This window comes from Dipteris shenzhenensis, chromosome 26, assembly GCF_047967505.1.
Source record: "Dipteris shenzhenensis isolate YYH24624 ecotype China chromosome 26, Dip_SZ_1.0, whole genome shotgun sequence".
NCBI classification, from domain to species: Eukaryota; Viridiplantae; Streptophyta; class Polypodiopsida; order Gleicheniales; family Dipteridaceae; genus Dipteris; species Dipteris shenzhenensis.
Genome location: NC_141621.1, coordinates 36390898 through 36409423, shown reverse-complemented (window position 1 = coordinate 36409423; position 18526 = coordinate 36390898).

Below are 18526 nucleotides of genomic sequence, written 5' to 3'. Positions count from 1 at the left end.
ATGAAAGTTGTTCTTTTTTGGGAATTGGAGCCCTTTACTCCTGGTTTTGCACGCTCCTGGTTTCTTCTTCCCTTCCAACGTGCTTCTCATTTATCCCTGATCGATTCAGCTCTTACTGTTGAATTTTGGAGTTCACATGTTTTTGGGTTTGTGGATTTTTTCATTTTTTTCCAAACTTTATGAGTTGTGTGAATCAAAGTACGATTCAAATTGCAGCAAACCGCATGTAAAACGGATATGGGTTAGACATTTTTTTCCATTGGTAGACCCAGTAGGTTACACATGCCAATATATATTACCAACCTCAAATGTGTGTGAGTCGAGACATAACCGAGGGAGATGAAATCCTAAGTAGAAAGGGGCAAGCCGTGGGTGCCACGCAAGCATTCATTCGTGGAACGCCAGGTCATAGATGAACGCTTAAGAGTCTTGTCATCACTGACATGGGACGTGGTCCTTCTTCCTAAATTCGTCATTCTCCCTGTGATCGCAGGTCCACGTGTCTGTTTTTGTCCTCCCTACATCAGCCGTCGATCCTGCCATCATGGAACTCATTCGAGCCGTGGATCTCTACATTGCTGCTCTCACCAAAAACCGGCTATTTCTAGCCCAGCACACGTGATTGAATTGTGGATTCCATGGGCTCGAGACAACGTTTTTCTTTTTGTGGGTGGGTTTGTGGTTTTGGGGACCCATGTATAGCTTGCACAAAAAGTTGGCGCATTGCGAAACACCTGCCATCGAACTTTAAATGTGCACACCTTAATCTAAAATTCATAGCACTACCCTAGTATGTCGAACGTCGATCACAGCGGTTACATACCAAGGCACCCGCCCATCGTAGGGAAGGGGCGAATTTCCATGTAGCATTGGCGTGGCAAAAAGGAATTGGTAGCGCAAAAAAAAGGCCGCCCATCAAGATGGGCAAGTAACCTTCCCCGCTCAAGCGCCAAACTAGGATTAGATCTAGCCTGCAACCATCAAATAAGATTTCATGAAAGCATTGACCACTATGCCAATTTCAGCTATGCTGATCTACATGCGCACATTTTTTCTTAAAATTTGTCCAGCTGGTGTGTAAACACACCTCGCCCATCGCCCATCCTCACTGGGGCAAGCATGGGCGATGTGTAACCAGCCTCAGTGTGCCCCTCGCATGTTCAAGAAGGGTTTCAATTGCTGGGAGCAAATTTGGGATACTCATAAAGGTTCTTGGATGCCTATAGGGGGACATCAGTTGTAACTTTTCCCTTAGTGTAAGGGAGGCTGCATGCATGTTTCATATTATTTAAAGGCTTCATGATCAATGGCCTACTAATACATGCCTTGTGGAAAGAATGAGAAATAAGCAATGGTTTACAGGTAAGACACAACTTGCCAAGATCTCTATAGACAATTACGAGAAGGTGTCCAAGATTAATGTGACTTGAGTTCATGTTAGGGATTAAGTAGGTCCATGAGTTGGTGGAGGAGGAGATTTAAGGAACTTTGGCACGGTTGCAAGGTGGGAAAATTTGTGTTCCTTCTATGGAAAGTTTTGTACAAATGGCTGCCTGTCAAGCTAGCAAATAAGGTGCAGGTTTCGCCCTTGTGTCTATTTTGTGGGAAGTCAGTTGAGACTATCGAACATCTGTTGTGGCACTACCCACAACAACTAAAGGTGCTTGGGTCCGTACTGAAAAAGCCACGCGGGTGTCAAGTTTGATGGCAGGGTTTAATGTCTGATCGATTTGAAGGCTGGCTTTGTTGGGGGACTCTAGCAGTCTACCCTCTACTTGAAAAGCTTGTTGGCCCTACATTCGAGGGGCAATCTACTATGGTGTAATGGATGACTAGGAATACGTTGATTTTTAGGGATGGCTCGGCAGTAGGGCAGAGTGAGTGTCTGATTTTCAACTCAGTGAAAACCTGTCTGTTGGATCTGGCTTAGTTGATGAGTAAGTTTGATGATGTGGTGGGAAGTGACCTACAGGATATCTGGTTTGTTTTGGTGCAGCCCCTTTTCCTGATTCAGTTGTCTAAGATATGCTTTTATGCGTAGGCCTAGGGCCTTTTGCACACTAGTTGGCCATTTTTTGTATCGAATCCTTTTGGGTCTGACCCCCCCATATAATAAAAATCGGCTTTTTTATTTATCTTATTTTATTTTAAAACTCTAGTAGTATGTTCCTCCATACATTGAAAAATAGTATTAGTCCTAGTCTTGGCCCCGCAAAAAATACACGTAAGGTAAACGAGGGATAATAAAAATTAAGGATCCCCTTCAGAAGAATTAAGGCTCTACGATTTTGCTAATTAGCCTCCCTCCCCCCTGCCTTCCTCTCCCCTTGCTTTGCCCTTCCGTAAATTGGCGGCCACCTTCACTCCTCATCCTTGGCCTCTTTGACCTTTCCTCTCCCATTCCCTCTCGATGTTGGCACCGCTACTCCATCCTCTCCTTTCTGCCCTCTCCCCTCTCCCACTTCTGGCTCTCCTCCATTGATGGTCACTTCCTCTCCTTTTTGCCCTCCCGTCTTTGGCTCTCCTTCTCTTCTTCTTGCCTACCCTCCATCCTCCTCGCTTCCTATTTGCCCTATTTGGCCTCCTCTTCTTCCCCTGCTCCCTATTCGACCTCTCCACTGGCGTGCCCTGCTCCTCCCTTTGTCTCCTCTTATTCTTCTCCCTCTCTAGCGCACCCCTCTCACTCTCTTGGTGACAACCCTGCCTCCCCCCTTGCTTGTTGCCACCAGTGCTCGAGCCTTCATGATGGATATGGTGAAGGAAGGAGCGGTGGAGCAGAGCCTGTTGAGATATTGAGCTCCACTCGTGATATGCCAGGGTGACCATTGTGCATTTATGTCACCGACTTGTTAGCTGCAGATGCGATTGGTACACCGCCCATGAATAATAGCTGGATGACAGCTATCCTTATGTACTCTAGTTCGTGGCTCAGTTAGTATGCCACCTTAGTTAGCTGAGTTTGGTTTGAGACCCATATACAGGGTTCTCCTATTTCTTTGTACTAGAGTTCTTTTGGCTTACACAACTAAGAAGAGGAAAACTATTTTCAGCCTCCACCTTTGTGTGTATTCCCCCATTGTGTATGTGAGAAAGCCGCAAGTGAGACTCCTTTCCTCTCTCCCACTATCTTCACATGGTATCAGAGCTTGGTTCGTGGTAAGGAGCTCAAGAAAGCAAACCAAGTTCGCGGTGTCCTGGTAAGAGGACCAGTGTTGCTTTCCTTTTTCGAGATTGGGAGCAAATCTCTGCAGGTAGCACAGCCGGAAAGTGCAAGAGTGCATTGTCTCAGATTGAAATGCCCTTCGCGGTGTGGCGAGAGGGCTATATATGCTGCAGGTAAGGGCAATGCCCTTGATGACTTTATTTTTCTGATTCGAGGCCATTTCGGGGCCCGTTTTGGAGGCGGAAGTTCTCCGCAAGCACTGAGAAAAAGGGCCTTGTTTTTCTGTGCGACCACTGCTCTGCAGGCCTGTGAAAAGTTGCTGCAGAAATTGCATCGTATGCCTAAGCGCAGAGATACTGGGACTTCCAGAATCATCCTTATTGCCTGTTGATCCAAAATCGTCACTAGGAAGTGACTGTGTGTGGTCAAATATCACTTTCATCAGTTTTGCAGATTTGCCCGTGTGAGGCAGAAGCTGTGTTTTTTGCAGTGACAAAATATTTTGCAGTGTTCTGTAATGTTATGGGAAAAGGCTATTGGGAGTTCATTACAGGAAATGAAGAAGAACCAGTTCTTCCGAATGTTCCCAATCAACAAGAAATGCAGGCATTTAAAGGATGGCATGAGAGAGCCAGAAAAGTTATGTACTGGCTGTCTATTAGTATTTCGGATTCTATGATTGTGCATATTCAAGATGCAAGTACGCCAAAGGAGGCATGGGATACTTTGGCAAAAATGTACAGCACAAATACGCAAGCAAGGAAAATGCAGCTCAAGCAGGAGTTGCACAATGCGCAGAGAGAAAACATGAGCATCAATGACTACCACATGAAGGTGAAGAAAATTGCAGATGCATTTGCTTCCATTGGGTCGCCAGTGGAAGATGATGATTTAGTTTATGTGACCTTGAATGGTCTAGGAAAGGATTATGCACAGTTCTGGACATCCATTGCCGTCCATGAAAAATTTCCTGATTTTGAGGAGTTGTTTGCTTTTCTAATTTTTAAAGAGCAGAGAAATGGTGGTGCATCTTCTTCAGGAGGAACTTCAAAAGAAACTGTCTTCTACTCAAATGCTAGAAGAGGTAGAGGCAGAGGTAGAGGAGGCCGATCTGGAGGCCGTGGTAGAAATCAGAATATGCAGCAAACTCAAGAAAACCAGTCCTTCGGAGGAGGACGTGGTAACTCTAGAGGCAGGGGGAGCCAAAGAGGTCGTGGTGGATGGCAGAGAGGCCAAAATGCAAACAGCAATGTCGAATGCTACTATTGTGGTAAAATGGGTCATATGGCTAAAGACTGCTACAAAAAGCATAATGACATTATGAATGGAAAATTGCAGCAAGGCAATTATGCATCCTCTTGTAGACAGGGTGATGATAGAATGAGCATTTGTTTATGGTGCAGCACATGACCAATACTGCGACAAGCGCAGAAGAAAGTAATGATGTGTGGTATGTTGACTCAGGTGCATCAAACCACATGACAGGTCATGTAGAATGGATGTAGGATGCAAGGAAAATGGAAAGACCAGGATTTGTGGAGACTGGTGATGATACTGCACATCCTATTGTGCAGATTGGTAAAATTCCTTTGTCTATGCAGGATGGGAAAAAGAAATACTTGTCTCTGATGTATTTCATGTCCCGAATATCACCAAGAACCTGGTTTCTGTTGGTCAAATGGTTGAGCAGGGCTTGCAGGTCAGATTTAATCCTCATGGATGCTTTGTTGAGGATATGAAAAATAATGGTCGCTTGATAGCAAAAGGGAAGAAGAAGGGCAGGATGTTTACGTTGGATGCGGACATGCCTGAATTAAGTGCAGCAATGTTTGCACATGGGACCGGTGTAGTTGCAGATATTGATATCTGGCATAAACGCATTAGTCATGTTAATGTACAACGACTTAAATCAATGCAGGCCCAAAACATTGCCGCAGGATTGCCTAAATTCAAGGTTGCAGAAATGCATAAGGTATGTGAAGCCTGTCAATTTGGAAAACATGCAAGAAAACCATTTCCTAGACATGTTCAAGAGAGTAAGAAGCCATTGGAATTAATCCACTCTGATGTGTGGACTACTAAAGCTGCATCTATTGGAGGCTGTCATTATTTTGTCACTTTTATTGATGACTACAGCAGAAAAGTTTGGGTGCTTTTTATGAAAAAGAAAAGTGAAGTGTTTGGGCATTTCAAAGCTTTTAAAGCTATGGCTGAAAAAGAAACAGGCCTGCAAATAAAATGCCTAAGGTCAGATGGAGGGGGAGAGTACCTGTCAAATGAGTTTGCAAGGTTCCTGCAGGAGCATGGCATAAAGCAGCAACATTCATGCAGTCATACCCCACAGCAAAATGGACTTGCAGAAACGAAAAACAGGCATATTGGAGAGGTATCTTGGGCCATGCTAAATGAAAAAGACCTACCAGATTATTATTGGGCTGAAGCAGTTGCTATAGCAGTTTACATAATGAACAGGACTCCCACTGCAGCAATACATGGCATGACGCCAGAGGAGATGTATACTGGTAGGAAACCAGATATTTCTCATTTGAAAATTTTTTGTTGCATTGCCTATGTTCATGTGCCAGATGAGTTGGTCCAAGTTGAATCCAAAAGCTGAGAAGTGCATCTTTATTCTCTACAACAGAAAGGGTATAGATGCTATAACCCTTCTACTCGTAAGGTTATAGTGAGCAGAGATGTTGTTTTTGATGAGATGAGCAGCTGGTATAAACCAGTAAATGTGATTGATGATGTAGATGCACAAAATGGTAATGCTGCACAGAATTCACAGCAATAATCACAAAATATTAGTGGACCTGCAGTGTCCTCTAGTAGTGGTTCACATACTGCGCCATGGACAGGCAAATTGAGATCAGGAGAATCTCCTCAAAGCAATGCAGATAGTGGTATGCAGGTATCACGAAAAGGAAAAGAGAAGGTAGATCAGCCCATGTTTGATGTGAATGTAGGTCACTCTTATGTGGATGGTGAATCCAGTGGCTCAGAACAGAGCATTGATGATGAGTTGGGTATTCCTTCTGTTGTTACACCTGGAGTAAGGAAGACCAGGGATGTTTTGAGAGCACCTGGAAGTGAGCCTATATTGCGTAGGTCTACCAGAGCTAGGTATCCTGTGGATAGGCTGAAATATGATGGTTTTACAGCCATTCACTATGCCTATATGGTGAAAGTGATACAGGAACCAGAACCCACAACCTTTGTGTGTATTCCCCCATTGTGTATGTGAGAAAGCCGCAAGTGAGACTCCTTCCCTCTCTCCCACTATCTGCACAGAGCCTAGCTTGGCATTGGCTATAGCCTATCCCTCGCTAGCATCCAGATCTTGAAGCTCCCTAGCACTGGCTTGGCTGCACGATGGAGCACAGCCATGAATGGACGGATTAGGTTAAGCTTAGGGCTAGTTAATGATTAGTGTAGGTATGGGTTGGATTTATTTTAGCTTAAGATAGGGTTAGGATCAAGTTAGGTCAAGTAGGGTAACTTAATTATGTGTTAGTCTTAGTATCTTAAGATAGGTAAAATTAATGTGATTAAATGTCTATTCATGTCCAATTTGAAGTTGTAAATTGATTTGGTTTTTAGCCGGTTAATTGTCTAGGCATTTTCAAAAAAATATTTGCTTTGGAATTATCTTGATTGGGTTTATGCAGTGAAAGTTAGAGTTAGAGTGAAGTAGAGGCATCTCTTCTCTTATATTCCTTACAGGAACTACTAATCCTAGACCAGCCACGTGCCTTGAGGCTAAAGGCTTTGAGTAGCATTCTAGAGATTCAGGGGAGGAGGGAGGTTTGGGAGGGTCTGGAGGACTCGAGGGCCACGTATCGTGTGGTGGAGGGTCTTTGAGTGGTGCGTGGAGGCCATCGCGTGCGGGTCTTATAGCAAACGCATAGTCATGCGCACGTCATATAACAGACACGTAGAAGAATCGACGGAGGAAATTGGAATGGATGGCATGGCAGAACTACAGATGGTAACAAAGGGTCGGTGGCAGCACGGGTCCTGGAGATGCAGGCACCGAATGATGTGGCGAGCCAAGGCCACAAAGGTGCACAAACTGCCATGCTGGCACGCGCGGCTAGAAGCACACATAGCGGCTTCGCCTAGTGCTACTCAATGCAGAGTAAATGCATGGGGCAACAGGGAGTAAATTGGATGCCACATAGTGGTTCGCGGTGGTAACACGTGGCGGCACGCACTGAACACTCAGCAGACGAGCACAGTCAGCAAACTCCAATAGGGCTCTTACGGTGTCGGCAGTGGAACCACAAGTGAGGTGGACTATGGAGCTTGCGTGCGGGCCAAACCGACACACAACAACGGCCTCATCACAGACACGTAGCACTACGTGACAACAGGGTGAGTGGAACAGAGGGACAAAGAGCCAGATACGCGGCGATAGAGAGAGAGAGAGATGGAGAGAGATAGAGAAAGAGAGAGAGACAGAGAGAAGAAGGAGGGAGAGAGGGAGAGAGACAGAGATGACAGAGAGAGACAAAGAGAGACAGCACGTGGTCAGAGTTAGAGAGATGAGAGCGAGAGAGAGAGAGAGAGAGTAGGTGGTAAGAGAGAGAGAGAGAGAGAGCTGACGGAGAGAGACAAAGACAGAGAGCACGTGGCGAGAGTCACAGAGAGAGAGAGAGAGGGGGGGGGGAGGGGACAGAGGGACACACACACACAGAGTAGAGCGAGAGAGAAGAGAGAGAGAGAGAGAGAATAGTAGAGAAAGAGAGACAGACAGAGAGAAGAAGGAGGGGGAGAGAGAGAGAGAGAGAGAGAGAGAGAGAGAGAGAGAGAGAGCCCCACTCATTGATGTACTATACAAGAGGCAAAAAATTCCATAAGTTTTAGTTGATGGAGGTTCAGGCGTGAATATCCTATCAGAGGATACATTTAAAAAATTTTGCTGTAATGAGCTGGCCATCCCAAGTGAGGATGGCTGACCAAAGAAGAATCCAACCTCTTAAAATCTTGAGAGGGCAAGAAATTACAATCATCAGTTACATTTATGGTACTTAGAATGGAGGAAAAAGATTTTGCTTACAACATGCTCTTGGGTAGGCATATTCCAACACCCCCCCATGAAGGTAAGGTGAGAGACTACTGGAATGGAACCAAGAACAGAACATGACAATGACAGTCATCAAACTGTGCACCCTATGTAACTCAGAGGCTAAAGTCTGAGTGTGTTTAGAGGTTGATTCAAGCACTCTCATGGCTTGAGACTCAACATGCTCAGAGGCTCACGTTATAGCATGGCTACATGACCAACTCATAGGTCTAGGAATACACCAACATCTTGGAACTCAACTAGGCCTGATAATGAGACCTATTGAAGCCAATACATATGTATCCCACAGTACATCCACCCTTGGCTTCATAACAGGACATGTTAGGAAGCCACACACCAAAATAGGAAAACCAATACATCTTGTTAGGAGGACTATCCAAGGCAGAGGACCTTTAGACTCAATAAAAACCAAACACTTAATACATATCATTTTAGGGGGACTACCCAAGGTAGAGGACCCCAAAATACATCAAACTATAGGAATAAAAAAAATAGATCAGAAACAAAAGTCCCGATCATCAAGCACATACACCTCTGAATAGAGAGAGAGATCTCTGATGTCGGCAGTAAGAGCATGAGTCGGTGTCGAAACATCATCTTCTTCATCGTCTTCACTTATTGTAGTCCCAACCAAGTTGACATGATCCTTATGTTGTTGCTTGGCAAGCTTCTGGAAGCAACGATCCTCAGTGTGACCAAGCTTCCCACAGTGATTGCATTTGAAAGGCTTGAATTTGCCTTTGTCTTTGCCCTTGGAGTATAGTACAGTGGAGTCCAGAGTGTCTGCATACCGTCTACCATAACCAATAAGCATAGCAACCATATCATGATAACCCATTTGTGTTACACGCAATGCTGGTATGATCTCCCGGTACTTAGAATTTTCCTCAATGCTCGAGAGGAGCACAACAACTTTGATCATCTTCCCCTACAGGGGCCTTCAGACTAGCAAGCTAAGTGACAAGGGATTCCATATGATTCAAGTGAGCAAGAAGAGAGTCTTCATGCTTCATTTGCAACTTGAAGAATTCCTATCTGAGGAATACCTTTGAATTGATGATTTTGTTACCGAACGATTCTTCAAACTTAGCCCATAAGTTGAGTAGTGGAGTCAAAATCAAAATGATGAATAACGTCATCACCCAACCCCAAACCAATGAGAGAAAGAGCTTTGTCATTCAGATTCTCCCAGTGTGCGATATTCTTTTCATCTGATTGTGGCTTTTTCTCCTTGCCACGCACAACATTCCACACTCCATCTTTCATAAGTACAAGACGCATCTTTGTTTGCCATGTAGGAAAATTCTTACCATTAAACTTCTCGAACGAAATGGTAGTTGATTTTGAAGACTCAAAAATAGTAGAAATGCAAGTGTAACTATGGAAAGATCACCTTGATAAGTTCTTCATGAGCTGGAGCAAGTCTGGAACTTCTTCATGGTAGACAGAAGTAGAAGGACAGCAGCTCCAAGAGAATGGCGGGCAGAATACGGGCACCAACTTGTGGGCAGCAACTCCAAGAGAATGTCGGGCAGAAGGAGCAAATGGTGGGTTGGAGCAGAGGTGAACAATGAAGAGGATGGACAGCTCCACGTTGAGATGGTTGCATCATGCTTGGGCTATCAAATCATTGAGCTCTAGAACAAAATTCGCGTGCAAAAACAAATTTTGTCACTTCTTGCAAGGGCCGTAACTTTTCACAAAGAACTCGGATTGCAATGATATAAAACAAAATTTGTAGTACTCAAAGTCCTCTACAACTTTACTAAAGACACAAAGCCATGATTCTGCTTCTAGATCCGGATAACAGCGTCACATCGTCCACAGGTCACAAAAAGATGTAGCTGAAGGAAGGAGAAGAGAGGTGGCAGATCATGGCATGGAGAAGAGAGCTCAAGGAAGGAGAGAAGAGGGCAGCCTCCCAAGGAGGAGGAGGTAGAGTAGCTGCATTGGCCTCCCTCACCTCAACCTCTTGGAAGGGAAAGGGAAAGAGAGAGCAGGGTAGGAACATGGCTTTGATACCACATGAAAGATCATAGTGGTAGGGAGAGAAGCAAGCTAACACTAGGAATGGAAAGGAAAGATAACAAGCATAATGGAAATGAAATGGAAAGAAAATGAAAGCAATGGACAAGTACTCACATGGTATTAAAGAGCTTGATGTTGACTGATATGAAAAGACTCAAGACAAGTACAACACTATATAGTGTGACATTAGACTCTAGAAAGCCATAGTGTATATGGGATAACTCCCAATATGACACGTGGCATGTTTAGGACTCACTAGACTATAAAACACCCCCTAGACACCTAGAACACTCATTTTTTAGTCTGGCTTCATATTCCAACAATATCTCCTAAGAAATGTCCTCCTGATGCACCTCCATGTGCTTCTGTTAACACAGCTTTTTGCTCATGGTCCTGGACACATCTTCTGAGGACCTAGTCAATGCCTCTTCTGTACAACACTCCAACAATGATAAGAAAGGTTATGCTTTGTAACACCAACTTCTTTCTTTGATCTTGATTCATTGTTTCTAGGATTAGTCCATTAGTGAGAAAAAATAACATTTTTCATACCAATTTGGTTGCTCCTCAATTCGTACCATGAACAAATTTGCATCTGGAAGTTCATCTGGTATACCTATCGGAGGCTCTCCTGACTGTAGCCTACTCTAATAATCTACAATTACATGTTGCTTCCCTGGTCTATGGACAATTGTGTAGTCAAACTCTTGCAACAATAGCATCCATCTTGCTAATCTTCCTGTTAGATGCTGTTTGTTGACCAAGTAAATTAAAGCTTGGTGGTCAACATGAAAATGTACTTTGTTAGCCAAAAGATAATGTCTGAATTTATTCAAAGAGTAAAAAATGAGTGTTCTAGGTGTCTAGGGGGTGTTTTATAGTCTAGTGAGTCCTAGACATGCCATGTGTCATATTGGGAGTTATTCCATATACACGATGGCTTTCTAGAGTCTAGTGTCACACTATATAGTGTTGTACTTGTCTTGAGTGTTTTCATATCAGTCAACATCAAGCACTTTGGTATCATGTGAGTACTTGTCCATTGCTTTCATTTTCTTTCCGTTTCATTTCCATTATGCTTGTTATCTTTCCTTTTCATTCCTTGTGTTAGCTTGCTTCTCTCCCTACCACATCTGTTTAAGAAGTAAACTATTTGTTACCTCTTTCTCTCTCTGTGATTCCTGCACTTGCTTTTGCAATTCCCGGTTCTTTTTTCTTTGCTAATCACAGTAGTCTCTCAATGTGATTGATGCATGGTCTACCTCCATTGTTGACACCTCCTCATGTGTTCTCTTTGCCAGTGCATCTGATCGCGGGGTCTCCGAAAGAACAATCAGTTTACGTAGTGGGGAGAAACCACCTACTGGGCTATATGGAGGAGGATTGAGTAGGATCCTTGGAAGGTCATCTTCAGGCTGCACCCATGTCTGTTTCGCAACTATCTTTGCTCTTGGATTTAGCTTAATCTTCCTTGTTGCTGGCTTTTGTGATTGGCTTGGGAGCTCTGCTTCTTTGGCAATGGGAGTATAACATAACGATTCGGCGAGTGATGTGCCATACACCACTTCCATGCTCTCTTCATGTGAATAGTTGGTGTGGCGGTTAACTGTCACTATGCCTTTACCTCGGTTATGTATAATGCTTAAACACATATATAAATGAATGAAAAAGAAGATTAAGGTGTTCTACACCCACCAAAACCTGTGTAGCTCTCTGTTTCTCTCTCTCCCTCTTCCGTTCTGGCTTCCGTTGAGAGCACTCTCAATTGGTATCAGAGCCTGGGTGGTCTAGCTGAGTGTGCGTGAATGCCTAGAAGCTCAGCAGCTCTGTGGGAGGAAAGAGAAGCTCTGTGGGAAGCCTTGTGGGTGATTTTACTTGCATCCGAGTGCGCAAAGATCTTGAAGGAACCTTTGAAAAAGTCACTTTGGTTTTGCGAAGTGGTTTTGAGAGCCTATTAAGTGTTTTCAAAGAAAAAGTTGTTTTTTAAGTTTTCCCTGTTCCGTTCGACGATAGAGACTCCGTATTGACTTGTAGAGGCAACTATTGCTTGCTTTTGGTGTCCACTTCACTTCAGGAGCTTGGAAACACCTTCATTCTTGAATCTGGGATCATTTCATTGGATTTTTGACTCACTGTGTCAGTTCCTACGTTTTTCTGCCCGAGTGTTGGAACTCAAGTTTGGAGCAACCATTTGCAGATCTGTTAGTTCCCATGGACTCAGGAGGTCCTAAAACTTCTATATTGCTCATCATTCTCACTTCGGTGGAGTTTACAAATAGTTCTGTTTCAAAAAACGTTTTACAGTCTGTGTATTTGACCCAGTGATTGGGACCACGGTTTTCAAAACTGTCTGTCCCATTGCGTTTCAGATGCCTAAAAACCCCTACCTGTCACTTCTTGCGTGATTCGGTGGAGTATTTTTAGAGAAGAGAGATATTTGCAGATTTTCTTGCTGAGTCCGATTATGCAATGGCGCCCATGTTTTGAGGCATCTCAGTTCCTATTTTCAGTAGCGGTCATTGCCATGGGACCATGATTTTTTGAGCATACCTTATGCAGATTACTCTAGTTGTAGTTTGGGCTGTCTGCGCTCATTCTTAGTGTGCATTGGGTTGGAGTGGATGATTTATAGGCCATTTGGATGCATTGCGATCGTTATTGGATGCGCTGATAGGCCCAGATTTCCTTGTGGGATGCTATTTTTTATGGACGCTTTGCACATATAAGCTATTTTATGATGAGGGACAGCTTTGACACATTGCAGGTGATGCACTGATAGTGTTATGCTCTCTTGGATGAGATATTGTTAATGCATATACCCATGGACGGTATTTATGCTTGACCCATTTGGCACTTATTTTGCCATTGCAGTTGGCATTTTCTTTTGGGCCAGATTTGCTCATATGGATGCATAGTACGTGCACATGAGTCAGCTGTATCTTTTGATGCTTTGAGGTTTGAGTTTTGGTGATATTTCACTCTATTGTGGCATACACATTTGGGTGCACCTAGTATTTAGTGTGATTCTCTCTTCCACACACTAACATTTGGGATTCTACTTTATTTGCATCATGGCATCCTCTTCCATGTTTGAAAAGCAGTTTTTCAACATTAAAAAGTTTGATGGGACAAACTTTTCTTTGTGGAAAGAAAAGATAAGGGATGTGCTTATTCAAAAGAAGCAGATTAAACCCTTGGTAGGGATTGAAGCTAAGCCTGCAAATATGTCTGAGGATGATTGGAATGAGTTGGATGCATTAGAAAAGTCTACTATTAGACTTCATCTTGCAGAGTCAGTTTATTTCACAGTAGTAAATGAGCAGACTATGGAAAATTTGTGGAAGAAACTGTGTGCCACTTATGAGAAGGAAACTGCCTCTAATAAAGTTTACCTCATGAAGAGGTTGTTTGAGCTGTAGATGAAGGAAGGGGTCTCCATTGCTTCTCATTTGAATGAATTCAATATTATTTTCAGCCAGCTTCAGGTTCATTTTGATGTGGAGACTAAGGCAATATTTCTCTTATGTTCATTGCCATCCTCATGGGATACCTTCCGTACAGCTGTCAGCAACTCTGCACCTGGTGGAGTACTGAAATTTGATGATGTTGTGGGTAGCTTGTTGGCTGAGGAGATTAGATGGAATTCTATGGATGGTAACAAGCAGGATGCAGCCTTAAATGTGCAAAGGGGTAGATCAGAGTTCAGGGGGAAGTCCCAAGAAAGAGGGAAGTCTCGTAGCAAATCCAGGGCACGGAACATTGAGTGTTACCACCGTGGCGAGAAGGGCCATATGAAAAAGGATTGCTACAAGCTGAAAAGAGAGCAAAAGGATAAGAAAAAGAATGCAAATTGGGTGCAAATCAGAAGGAAGAGAGTCCAGGGGAGAACAAAGGAAAAGTGAAACTCAAGGAGATCAATGCAGTCACACATGATAGTGACAATGACATTCTCTTCATGTCTAGTTTATCTGCAGAGTTGCTTACCACTCTAGATGATGCATATTCCCAAGATTGGATTTTGGATTCTGGTGCTTCATTCCATGTTACTCCCCATAGGGAATGGTTCTCCACTTATGACAGTGGAAAGACAGGTTTTGTGCATCTTGGAAATGACTATGCATGTGGCATTGTGGGAGTAGGTGACAAAGTTTTTTTTTGCAAATGGGTCCTCATTTTGAAAAATGTGAGACATGTGCCTAAGCTGACCAAGAGTCTTATTTCAACGGGTTAGCTAGATGATGCTGGTTTTCAGACCAACTTTGGTTTTGGAAGTTGGAAAATTCAGAAGGGCTCTATGCTTTTGGCCAGGGGTGCCAAGTGTGGGACTTTGTATCCCTTACATGTATCAGGGGTGTTTTACATTTGAACCGCTCAAAGATTCTCGAGTTGACCACATAGTTCTATAGGGCAAGCTGAGGAGGAGGCTCCCCTAGGAGAGATTGTCTAAGATCACGTTCCAACAGTGGTGTCACAGAGCATAAGTAGACAGCTTCAGATGCCTTTCACCGACTAGGATATCTCAAAGGCTCTCAAGGCCCCACCTTTGTAGAAGTTCCCTTAAGAGGATGGTTTAACAATGACCTTCTTCAAGTGATTTTGGGGGCACATCTGCACTCCGCTTGCATCCAAAATATTTCTTCTCCCTAAACAATCTGTCTCATTCTTGAGTAGACATAAATGAGGGTCTGCTACTAGAAGTTTAGAATAGGTTTCATTTTGGGTCTGCTACTAGTAGTTTGAACTCCCACTCGTGCAAGAAAATTTTGTCCATTATGCCTAGAATTACTCGATTCATTTAATGGTCTACTCCTTAAAGTCGACACTGCACTTGTTGCATCTATCCCCCTAGGATTTACTTTTCTTTTTTCCATTGACGCACAAACCACCAAAGTAGTGTATCCTTTTCTAGAAGTGGAGTAGCTACCCCTAACTTTCCTTCCACCACTCAAATTGTAGAAGTATATTTGAAAATGTTGAATCCAATTTAGAAATTTCTTGGGTTTCCTAACCCCATCATATTTTGGAAATTTATGTTGTTGCTTAGGATCTATTCTCCTTTTCTTACCCTTTTCTAGTAGGTCTTATTGATCCTCGAATAGTTTCCTCTTGAGGGCATCTTTCACGGAATTGTATGAGTTAAGGATGAGTTATAATGGTTGATAATACTTGATTGAATTGCATTGCTTGGATGGTATTGCATTCATGATGTTCTTGGTTGAGGTTTTTTTCGTGATTGAGGGCCATTTGGTAATAGATCAAGAGGAGATCAAGTATGTTTTGGTATACAAAGGTATGTAGTGTTGTTTCAATGAAGTTTGGTGTTGCTTGTGGATCAAAGTTGGGTATGAATTCTTGACTATTTTCCATGTTTTTAAATGATGATAATGAAACTAGTGAAATGTGATGATTCAATGGAAAATTTCGAGTGAGTTATGAAAAGAGGGGGTAACAATAGTGACACTTCCCCTCTCCCTTTCGATGAAGCATCCATGCTTCATGCTAGTCTAAAGGCATCCACGTTGTACAATATTAATTGTACTGCTAGTGCCTTTGACTATACTCAGTTTGTTGCAGAAAGTGTGCGAATTTGAATTTGCGATAGTTTTGCTGGTAGATATATTACGTGGTCTTTTTTCTTAGAGCATACATAAATGAAGGAGTGATTAAGAGATAGAAGAAGGGGGGGTGGGGGGCGGGGGGTTGCTGAGAGTGCATCACAACCAAAATGTCAGTTAAGGACTGAGAGTCCATCACAACCAAAATGTCAATGAAGGATTCAAAGTTTCCACATCTACATTGGCTTCTTAGCCAATTTTAAATCTTCAATGAGAGTAATGCCTTCATGAGATACTGCCCACTTACATTCTTTTAGCCTCCGATACTTTTGGAAGTTCATTAGCCTTCATCTTAAGTTGTTAAGGGGCACAATCTACTTCTATCCATATCTTGGTGTCTTTCAAGGCTTCGCTCTTAGGCTTAGCTCTGCTCATAAACTTGCAAGAAGTGCTCTTAAAAATAGAGTGGAAGTTGTACCACATGAGAATGTTAACTTATGTCTATATTGACGGATGGAGAGGGATTCGATGCCCTAGTATTGTTCTAAATCCTTTGGCAAAGGATTGCCAACCAATCCTCTTATGTCTTGAGTGTAACGATGACATGATTTTGTGATGTGCATTGGAATGCCTCAACTACTGTAGTATCTCAAGTGAGCATGGGCATGGCATTCACTATATTGTTAAGACATTGCTCAAATGGTAGAGGAACTTTTAAATCCTCACTTGGCCAATGCTCCGTCAAACCCCCAAATGGTAAAGCAACTTTTAAATCCTCGCTTTTCTAATGCCTCAACTATTGTAGTATGTCAAGTGAGCATGGGCATGGCATTCACTATATTATCAACACATTGCTCAAATGGTAAAGGAACTTTCAAATCCTTGCTTTGCCAATGCTCCCTCAAACTACCAATCCATACATTAAGTGCAAGTTTCTCCCTCAATTTCTCCTCCTTAAATGCAAAATCCACAAGTTTACAAAATATATAAAACCCACAAGTTTACTGAGTTTTGATTTGATCTCATGTGAAATCAAATTAGAAAGCTTGGAAATTAGATTGCTTCTCCAGTTGGGTCTCTACTGCGGCTAGGTGCAGGCAAGGTGCTCGAGTACATTGTCCATTTGCATTTTTAGCTCATGGTTCTCCCTTTGGAGGTTCTTATCTTGTTCTTTATTTCACCCTTGTTCATGATGTGACAAGAGAGGCCCCTATAAAGGAACTCACAGCTTGTGCAAGGGACTTGGCCTTTGTTTGATCATATTGAGTAAAAATAGTCAATGATATGAATTTTCATCAACTGTACATTTCCCTTTAAAAAATAGTGTTTGGTTCCAGAAAGACAAATCAAGGTTCCATCATGTAAGCCCTTTTCCCCTTGCTATAAAGCTCCAGTCACAATGTTGGCTTTGTCCAAGGGTAGGCCCTTTGCGATCACTTTATTCTGCCAATCTCTCTTCGATCTATTGACAATCAATGTCGGGTTTGCCCAAGGGCAGGCCCTTTGCCTTGCACAATCAAACAAGGAAGTATGATCGAGTTTTCCCCTCACTTTCCAATCGCAGTGGATAGAGTCCCACTAAAACAGTTGATGAGCACACAAGTCTAAGAGCTTTCTCCCTAGTTTGGCAACTTCTCGTAATCGAAATAGTGGTAGGTTGAACTTTGTATGGCAACGGACAATGTGCTCAAATGTTAAGATACACCGTTGAGAAATGGCACTGAGCTAGAGTGCAGCAAAAGAATTGAGGGGGGGGGGGGGGGGGGGGGCACAACTGCTACCTACAGCAGCTACATAGCAAAAAAGAAAGGGTTTCAACTACCGGTTGTGGTGTTGGAAATATGTAAATGTTGCCTAAAGAGAGAATGGCAACAGCTAGGAAGGGGATGAAATTGATCGCTCTCTCTCCTAAGTCTTATCTCTCAAAATTCACTTAGGGAAAAGTGGAAACAAAGCCCCCCCCTAGATTCTTTTAGTGTCTCTTTGTACCTTTTATGATGTCATGCTGATATGGATGTTTGAAAAAACCCCTGCCTCGCAAGTCCACACAAGAAGACAATCTTAGCTTGGATAGCAATTGTCACAAACATAAATGCAGGATGTTCATGTGTGGATAATGATGCAAAATTTAGGATAGATTGGCCCTTCAAATGGAAGGAGTCCCTATGTGTGGACAATGATGCAAAATTTAGGATAGATTGGCCAGGAAAATAGAACAACAAAATTGCCAGTAGCACCTATATTCTTGATCCAAGTGACAACCTTTGAAGAGGATTATCTCATACATTCCATGACAAGGATGTCATCATGCCCACGTTACCAAACTCATTGTTGTGAGAATGGTGTGGTTGTCTAGGTTAATGCAAAAATTGTCTTAATCAAGGCTACATGAAAATGTTTCCCCATACCCTTCTTGCGCTAATTACTATTCAGATTACTCGCCTAACAAGCTAATGCAGCCATTATGATGACCTAATAAAAGCACAACCAAAGTAATGAGTGTATTGCATGTACATGTGTGTCATTTGTGTACTCAATTGAGGCCAAGATTTAAAGAACTAAGTAAGAATGTGAAGCCTTTTTTTTTGCAACAATCCTTCCCTTGTGATTGCATCGTCCAATTTCCTATGTTTGTCATGGCATGTTGTACAAATAATACATATATTTTAGCCAACTCATCACTAGAATTAA